The sequence below is a fragment of the Peromyscus leucopus genome, chromosome 15, assembly GCF_004664715.2.
Source record: "Peromyscus leucopus breed LL Stock chromosome 15, UCI_PerLeu_2.1, whole genome shotgun sequence".
Lineage (NCBI taxonomy): Eukaryota > Metazoa > Chordata > Mammalia > Rodentia > Cricetidae > Peromyscus > Peromyscus leucopus.
The window spans coordinates 55,324,613-55,333,817 of NC_051076.1; positions in this window are offsets into that span (position 1 = coordinate 55,324,613).

Sequence of the window (9,205 nt, forward strand, 5' to 3'; positions counted from 1 at the left end):
AAAAATGGCATACACCACCATGCCTGACCATATGATTTTATTTTTCTTAACAGCTGAATAATATTCCATCGTGTAAATGTACCACACCTTCATTATCCACTCATCGGTTTACAAACATCTATGATATTTCCAACGTCTGACTATTACGAAGAGAGCCTCAGTGAGCTTGGATAAGCAAGTATGAAACCTTTCTAATGTAGAGAATGCTGGAGACATTTTGTGAGAGTGCAGGCCTCACTCAATGCTGCATCGTCTACTTGAGAGATGTCCTTTGATTGTCTTTTGAGTTTAGGGAAGCCTTGAGCCACAGGTCTCGTCTCAAGGAGCACCAACGGATTCACACTGGGGAGAAACACAATACGAGTTCGGTAAAGTGAAAATGTCTCCACGCATCTTTTCACTTTTGTCTTATACAGAAGTGCCCACGTGGGGGAAAGTCCCACAAGTGGGAAAGCCTTTAGAGATAGGAAAGTCCTCATCCATCACTTCAGCATCCACCCAGAGGAAGGGGCCTATGGAGGAGGAAGTATGGAGTGTGGGAATGCTTTCAACTGCAGATTTATAGGGGGAGCTCTATGAATGTGTGGAGTGTGGCAAAACCTTGGAGTTCAAACCTCGTCCAACACCAGTGAGAAGCCCTGTGAGTGCAGGGGATGGGTAAAGGCCTTCTTCCTCAGCTAATCCCGGACTCATCATCAAAGAATTCATACGGAGAGAACCCCTTAGTGTAAGATGTGGGGAACACCTTTAGCAAGTGGTCAAACCACCTTCAACATCTCAGAATCCACATTAAGAAGGTTTAATGCAGCCGGGCGGTGGTGGCCGACGCCTTTAATCCCAGCACTCGGGAGGCAGAGCCAGGTGGATCTCTGTGAGTTCGAGGCCAGTCTGGGCTACCAAGTGAGCTCCAGGAAAGGCACAAAGCTATGCAGAGAAACCCTGTCTGGAAAAAACCAAAAAAAAAAAAAAAAAAAAAAAGGTTTAATGCAACCACTGGGGAAAGTCAGTGGTCAGAAGCATCACTTGGCCGTTAGCTCCTCATACTGAAGGGCAGCTCCACCAGCAGCATTTCTGGGGACAGGATGTGAAGGATTTGTCATCTTGACTCATGTTTGGAATGGACCCAGGCTACAGTCTTTTCCATTTTTTTTTCAAGATTTATTTATTTATTATGCACAGTGTTCTGCCTGCATATATGCCTGCAGGTCAGAGGAGGACATCAGTTCTCATTATGGATGGTTGAAAGCCACCCTGTGGTTGCTGGGAATTGAACTCAGGACCTCTGGAAGAGCAGCCAGTGCTCTTAACTGCTGAGCCATCTCTCCAGCCCGTTGTTTTTCATTTCATTTTGTGTTGTTTTAGAAAGAGTCTCATATAGCCCAGACTGGCCTCAGACTCATTATGTAGCTGAAGACGTCCTTGAACTCCTGATCATCCCGTCTCTGCCTCCCAAGTGCTGGCTTTGTTGGCAATGAGCCACCATACCCAGCTCATGGTCCATGCGTCCTGGAGCACAGCTCAGTTTGGAGAGTCTATGTCCAGCATGCAGAGGGCTCTGGGTTTGATACTTAACAAGACCTTGCAAGTGCTAAGCTTGGGATCTGCCACTGAGCTGCCCTGTCTTTCTCCTTTTTGAAAAGATCCCAGATACATCATTTTGTAGCAGGAATCCTAATTGGTCTTCGACGAGAGCCTAAGTGACCCTTGACACACATGCCGCCATATTTGGGCTTCTCTCCTCTTTTTCTAGATCTAGGCCTTGCTTAAGTCTCCATAGCACCAGAACCTCTTCTCAGAAACCAGGTGACCGCGCTGCAGTTAGGCAGTTAGGGAAGAATAGATAGATAATCCCCATAGCAACATTCGCTGCTGGCTGAACAACCCATGATTAAAGTCCCCTCCCTGCTTGCACCCCTCTTTGCTCCTGCCTATATATGCCTGAAGAGGAAATACAATTCTGGAGCTTGATTAGACATCCTGTCTTGCTCTCATTTTTTGTGTCTCTTGTCCCTCTCATTCGCCAGTCCTCCCTTCAGGTCCCCGTTGAAGAACCCGCTGGCCAGGGCAGGTCTTAATAATAAAAACCCAGAGTCAGATATAGGGGTAAATGTTGAAAGATCAGAGAGACAAAAGAGCAAGCCATAGCCACCTCCTCTCACCTCACTAACTCCTCAGCCTGGAAAAGAAAGAGCTCCTGTCTCCTCCCACTTTATATTCCTCTCTCCACCCAGCCATATCACTTCCTGAGATTCCAAGAGCTGGGACCAAAAGTGTGTGCCACCACTGCCCGGCTCTGTGTCTCTTTTAGATTGGATCCATCTTGTGTAGCCCAGGGTGGTCTGGAACTCACGGAGATCTGTCTGCCTCTGCCTCCCGAGTGCTGGGATTAAAGGTGTGTGCCACCACTGCCCGGCCTCTATGGCTAACTAGTGGTTTAGCTCCAAACTCTGATCTTCAGGCAAGCTTATCTGTAGCTCACAAACAAAATATCGCCACATCATTTCAGTGTAAACTAAAAAATATATGCCTGAGGGGAACCTAGGATGACTGTGGCTTGCCCAATCACTGGACAAGCTTTAGTGAAACATTTCACTATTAGGTTAAGAATTTGTACTGTATCAAGCTGATGAAAAAAATGCTGGCCATACTTTCAGGAGGGGAGGCTTAAAATCTCTTTAGATTATGGGTTAGCTATAGAAAAATGTCTGCCGTAAATCAAACAGTGAAGGGGAAGATGAATAGGAATCTCACTTACACAAATAAAACATAGCTTCCTGAACAGATGAAGATAGGTTTCTTCTATATCCCAGAATCTAATCAATATTTATATGTATAATTCAGCTATCATTTGGCTTAAAAGGGCTTATTGGGAAATGTTATCATTTTTACTATTTTCTACAGAGAAAATATTTTACTGTTTAAAATAACCTTGGACTTTTGAATTATAGCCTGTTTTTATGTTTAAAAAAAAAAGGAAAAAGAAAAAAAATACATGCCTGAAGATGTTTTGTAGATTCCTCAGGACATAATAATGTTATAAACAGCCGGGCGGTGGTGGCCCACGCCTTTAATCCCAGCACCCGGGAGGCAGAGGCAGGCGGATCTCTGTGAGTTCAAGGCCAGCCTGGTCTACCAAGTGAGTTCCAGGAAAGGCGCAAAGCTACACAAAGAAACCCTGTCTCGAAAAACCAAAAAAATAATAATAAAATAATAATAATAATAATAATGTTATAAACAACATTATTAGCAAATATTGAGCCCACCTTCTAAACCATAGTCCTCCTTATTTTCTTTTCCCTTTTCCTTCCAGCAAGACCTTCCAGTATGGCATTGAATTAAGAAGCTGAAAGAGGGTATAATTGCCTTGTTCTTTTTTTTTTTTTTTTTTGGTTTTCGAGACAGGGTTTCTCTGTGTAGCTTTGCGCCTTTCCTGGGACTCACTTGGTAGCCAAGGCTGGCCTCGAACTCACAGAGATCTGCCTGCTCTGCTTCCCGAGTGCTGGGATTAAAGGTGTGCGCAACCGCCCGGCTAATTGCCTTGTTCTTGACAGCCAAGGAAACGCCCAAAACTAAGAATTACTTTGTTCCAATGAACTTACAAGTAAAACCATCACACCACTGGATTAAGATAGCCATTCAATGGGCGATGATGGCGCACGCCTTTAATCCCAGCACTCAGGAGGCAGAGGCAGGCAGATCTCTGTGAGGTAGAAACTAGCCTGGTCTACAGAGTGAGTTCCAGGATAACAGCCAAAGATACACTGAGAAACCTTGTCTTAGAAAAAAAAAAAAAAGAAAGAAAAAAAAAGAAGAAAGAAAGAAAAGACAGCCACTCAAATATTTGTGCAGTCCCAAACTATATATCTCAGTGAACTTCTATACAATTACTATTTTTTTCTAGTTTCAACTCCATCATTTCTTTTTCTTTTGTGTGTGTGTGTGTGTGTGTGTGTGTGTGTGTGTGAGAGAGTGAGAGAGAGAGAGAGAGAGAGATGGTGGTGTTTAAATGACTAGAAATGGGACAGTGAAAGTGTAAAACCCTAGGAGAATTGCCATTGCTTTAGAACAGCTGTTCTGGCTGGAGGGTTTTGTATGGATATTCCTTACCCAGTTCAGCAAATTTCCATCCCAAGTTATTTAGAGGTTTTATTGGGAATGGCGGTTATCATTCGGTAGCCTGTTGATAAGATGGGTTCTTTTGTCCAAGTTCTGAATGTTGATCTGGGTTTATAGCTACAATAAATTCCAGTATATCATGATAAAGGGTGGGTGGGGAGGGGGAGAACCGCCTTTGGCTTCTCTGCCTCCCTTTGGTTCCTGTGTTCTTTGTTCTAAGTCATTCCGTTCTGCAGTCACATGGAGTCCCGGAACAAACAGCAGGTCTGATGGAGAAACACCTGGTGATAAGGGTGGAATCCACCCCTGGAGCCATGGCAGCCCTCTTACAGAGGACAAGGGCCTGCTGTGCAGTCCTGAGAAAGTGATCAAGCAGATCATAGTCTGAAAAAGACTGAGGAGAGAGCTGATGTACCTCTGGCCCGGCTTTCTGTCCTCTCCTCTTACAGTCTGGGAGCTCATGTCAGTACCCAGAAGACAGAGCTGAGGATGCTGCTCCCCTTGTCTTCCCAGTATAGTGATGCTGACTCACATTCCCCTTGTCCATTACTTTTTGCATTTGGCTTTGGGGCAAGTCACTGGACCTGATTTGTTGGGATCCTCAGAGCTGGGCTTCTGGTCTAGAACTTCAGATATCACGTGCCTCTGTGTGTTAGCATGTAGCAACGTCGACTTCTTTTCTTTCATTTATTTATTTCTTTATATTTTTTTGAGACAGGGTCTCTCTACATAGCTCTGACTGTCTTGGAACTCACTATAGACTAGAACTCACAACATCGGCTTACCTCTGCCTCCCAAGCACTGGGATTAAAGGTGTGCATCGTCATGCCCAGCTTTTAAAGTGAATATTCTTTTTTGCAGCGGATGGGGAAAGGGGGGTGCTTCTTTGTTTCGAGATAGGAGTTTCTCTGTGGAGCCCTGGCTGCCCTGGAACTTGCTCTGTAGACCAGGTTGGCCTCAAATTCAGAGATCTGCCTGCCTCTGCCTCTTGGTTTCGGGAACTAAAGGCTTTCGCTACCACTGCCTGGCAACATAACATAAATATTCTTGTTTTTTGTTTTGTTTTGTTTTTTTTCTCTGAGACAGGGTTTCTCCGTGTGGTTTTGGTGCCTGTCTTGGATCTTGCTCCACAGACCAGGCTGGCCTCAAACTCACAGAGATCCGCCTGCCTCTGCCTCCTGAGTGCTGGGATTAAAGGTGTGCGCCACCACCTCCCAGCTCAACATGAATATGCTTAACGACAGCATGAAGCTTCATTTTATGGCTGCAATATTTTTTTAATTAAAAATTTTTTTTTGTATTTATGGTTGTTTTGCCTGCATGTATGTATGGTGCCCATGGAGTTCAGAAAAGGGCATTGGATCCTCTGGAACTGGAGTTACAGATGGCTGTGAGCCACCATGAACCCAGCGAATCTTCTAGAAGAGCAGCCAGTGCTCTAAACTGCTGAGCCATCTCTCCAGCCTGGCTGTAATATTTAACATTTAGCCCTGGGAATATTTATAGGCACTTAGGTACACCATGTTCTTGCATATTATTCTTGCCCATGTCTGACTACAGCTATCAAATAAACAGCTCAATGTAGAATTGCTAAGTCAAAGTATACAGAGGTTTTAAAAACTAGTTTTTCTATAATGAAAGTAATGTATAGTAAAATAAAATTGGAACCCAAACCAAATGTAAACATCCTCCTACCTCAGGCATGACCCCCGTTCTCCTCAGCTAAGCAGTGCTAATATAAAGTGACTGAGACAATGCTATCCTGTTCTGACTCCATTTTGTGTCTGCTTAGACACTTCCCAGCCTTCTACGTCCCCACCCCAAGAGTCATGTCCGCCTTGGCAACACATTTGGCATTCCCATGATTCTGACCATGGCCCAGATGCATTAACCAAAATAATTAATGTTTATACAAACTTAAACTAACTAAAGAAGGTACAAGTCAAAATTTAATAGTCCCATGACGTTATGTCTGAAAGAACTACTATGTTCTTTCAAAACAAATATTTCAAGGTTATTCTGACCTTCATCTAACGTTGATGTAATTGTGATTTCTCTGGATTTTGCCTTTAAAAATGTATCCCTGAGCTTCAGAACCAAGAAACTTTGAGGCATTTAGCCTGATCTCGGTTGCTGGTCAAAACTTAAGAATTCTTATAGTTTTTGTTTGTTTGTTTGTTTTATTTTGTTTTTTCATGAAAGGGTTTCTCTTTGTAGTTTTGGTGCCTGTCCTGGGTCTCGCTCTGTAGAGTAGGATAGCCTGGAAATCACAGAGATCCACCTGGCTCTGCCTCCCTAGTGCTGGGATTAAAGGTGTGCGACACCACCTGCAATAAGAATTCTTAGTCTTAACTGGCTTAATTAGCATGATAGTCTATCTTAGTCTCATGTGGATTTATTACAGTAGATATTTTTTGGTTTTTGAGAAAGGGTCTCACTCTGTTTCCTTGGCTAGTATGGTTCTTACTATGTAAACCAAGCTGGCTTTATATTTGTGGTGATCCTCTGGCCTATACCTCATAATACTAGCATTACAATATTATGGTGTGTGCCACTACAGTTGACTGTTGATATTTTTATTTATTTATTTTTTGAGACAGGGTTTCTCTGTGTAGACTGGCTGTCCCGGAACTTGCTCTGTAGATAAGGCTGGCCTCAAACTCGCATAGATCTGCCTGCCTCCGCCTTCCAAGTGCTGGGATTAAAGGCATGCAACACCATGCCCTGATCAACTGTTAATATTTTTTAAAGAAAATTAGCTGGCTGGGCGGTGGTCTAAGAGAGTCGAAGGCAAGCCTGGTCTACAGAGTGAGGTTCAGGACAACCAGAGCTACACAGAGAAAACTGTCTCAAAAAAAGAAAGAAAGAAATGTTTCTATGAACCAGTGAGTGTGTATATATTGAAAGCTGTTTATATTTGTATTTTTAAAGAGACATTCTGGCCCATACCTGTAATCTTTGACTTGAGAGATGGAGGCAGAAAGATCAGGAATTCAAAGGTCATTCTTGGCTACACAGTGAGTTCAAAGCTACCCTGAATTACTTGAGACGAGAGGAGGAAGAGGGAGCGGGAGAGTTTCTGTGATTGAAAGGCAGTTAAAGAAAGAAGAAGATGGAGAGGCAGGACAACCGGGGACAAAGGCAAAGTGGATGGTAAGCAATGGTGTCTAGGCTTGCACTGGGCAGCAGCAATGGGAATGATGTCAGAAATGTAGATTCAAGTCACACGTGGTGGCATACACCTGTAATCCCTGCATTTGAAAGACGAGGCAGAAAGATTAAGAGTTCAAGGCCGGGTGGTGGTGGGCACACCTTCAATCCCAGAACTCAGGAAGCAGAGGCAGGTGGATCTCTGGGAGTTACGAGGCCAGCCTGGTCTACAGAGTGAGTTCCAGGAAAGGCGCAAAGCTATACAGAGAAACCCTGTCTGAAAAAAACAAAAAAACAAAAAACAAAACAAAAACACTTAAAACTTGACTTTTGCTGTTGGGGATTTAGCTCAGTGGTAGAGCGCTTGCCTAGTAAGCACAAGGCCCTGGGTTCAGTCCTCAGCTCCGGAAAATTAAAAAAAAAAAAAAGAGTTCAAGACCAGCCTCTGCTACATGGTAAGTTCAAAGCTAGGCTACATGAAACTCTGTCTCATGGATTTAAAACAAGTTAATTCACGACTCATTAAGCTAGGAATGTAGGTATGTAACTCCATGATGCAGTGCTTGTCTAGAATGTGTGAGGCCTTGGGTTTGATGAGGCGATATATAGTTAGGAGATTAAGTGAGTAGGATGTCCTATTTGAATAAAGTCCTTACTTAATACTGCCCAGTTTTTTGGCCTCAATAGCTGAATGGATGGTGGATGACACCATTCACTGAGACCAACACTCCAGAAGAGATGGTAAACACTTGTTCTAGTCAGTGTTCTCTTGCTGTGAGGAGACAATGACCAAGGCAACTCTTATGAAAGAAAGGATTTAATTGGAGACTTGCTTACAGTTTCAGAGGCTTAGTCCATTCCATTATACCATGGCAGGGAACATGGCGGCAAGTAGGTGTGTTGCTGGAGAAGGAGCTGAGAGCTACATCCTAATTCACAAGCAGAGCGAGGGCGAGGGAGATATGCTTGGCCTGGTGTGGGCTTTTGAAAGCTCAGATCCTGCTGGGTGGGCAGTGGTGGCGCACGCCTTTAATCCCAGCACTCGGGAGGCAGAGTCAGGCGGATCTCTGTGAGTTCGAGGCCAGCCTGGTCTACAGAGTGAGTCCCAGGAAAAGGCACAAAGCTACACAGAGAAACCCTGTCTCGAAAATAAACAAACAAACAAACAAATAAATAAAAGCAGTTCACATACTTGCAACATACAATGCACCATATACGTTACCATTCCAAAGTGGGGAAAAGAGCATAGGGAGGAAGTAATGGACCAACCCAGGACAAAACCCAGTCAGGCAAACTCCAAATTCTGCATCTCTATGTCTGATGTCGAAGTGCTCTTCAGATGTCCAACCCGTTCAGCGCTGTTAATTAAAGCACACTTTTTTCCCCCTGTTGGACTGCTTCCATACTTGGTCTGCATCTTTCCTTGGCAGTTAACCCAGAACTCTGGCATCTCCAACACCTTGGGGTCTCCAATGTAATCCAGGCTTCCCCTTTACAGCTTCACACAAGGGCATCTCTAGGCCTCCTTGCAGGGACACTTGGCCTTATCAGCTTCCCTTAGCCCCTGCGGGAGATTCCACAACCCCTTTCTTATTATCTTTGTCTCTAAAGCCAGAACCACCTTGCCACAACTGGTAATTCTGCTGATTGCTGGGGCTGGAATTTGACCCCCTGTTTCAATTACAATTGTATCAGCTTTCTATTGTTGATGGTTTCCTTCACTGCTTAAACTTTGCTTTAATTCCTTTACAGAAATCGGAAGGTAGAGATTGCAAATCAGTCCATAAAGCGAGGTTTTTGAAGGAGCTTCCAAATTTAGAAGTTTGGCTTTTTTCACTAGAAATCTGAATTCTGGGCTGCTGAGGAGATAGCTTTGTAATGGCTGACCACAGGATCATGAGGACCTCAGTGTGGGTTTGTAATCTCAGCACTAGGGAGG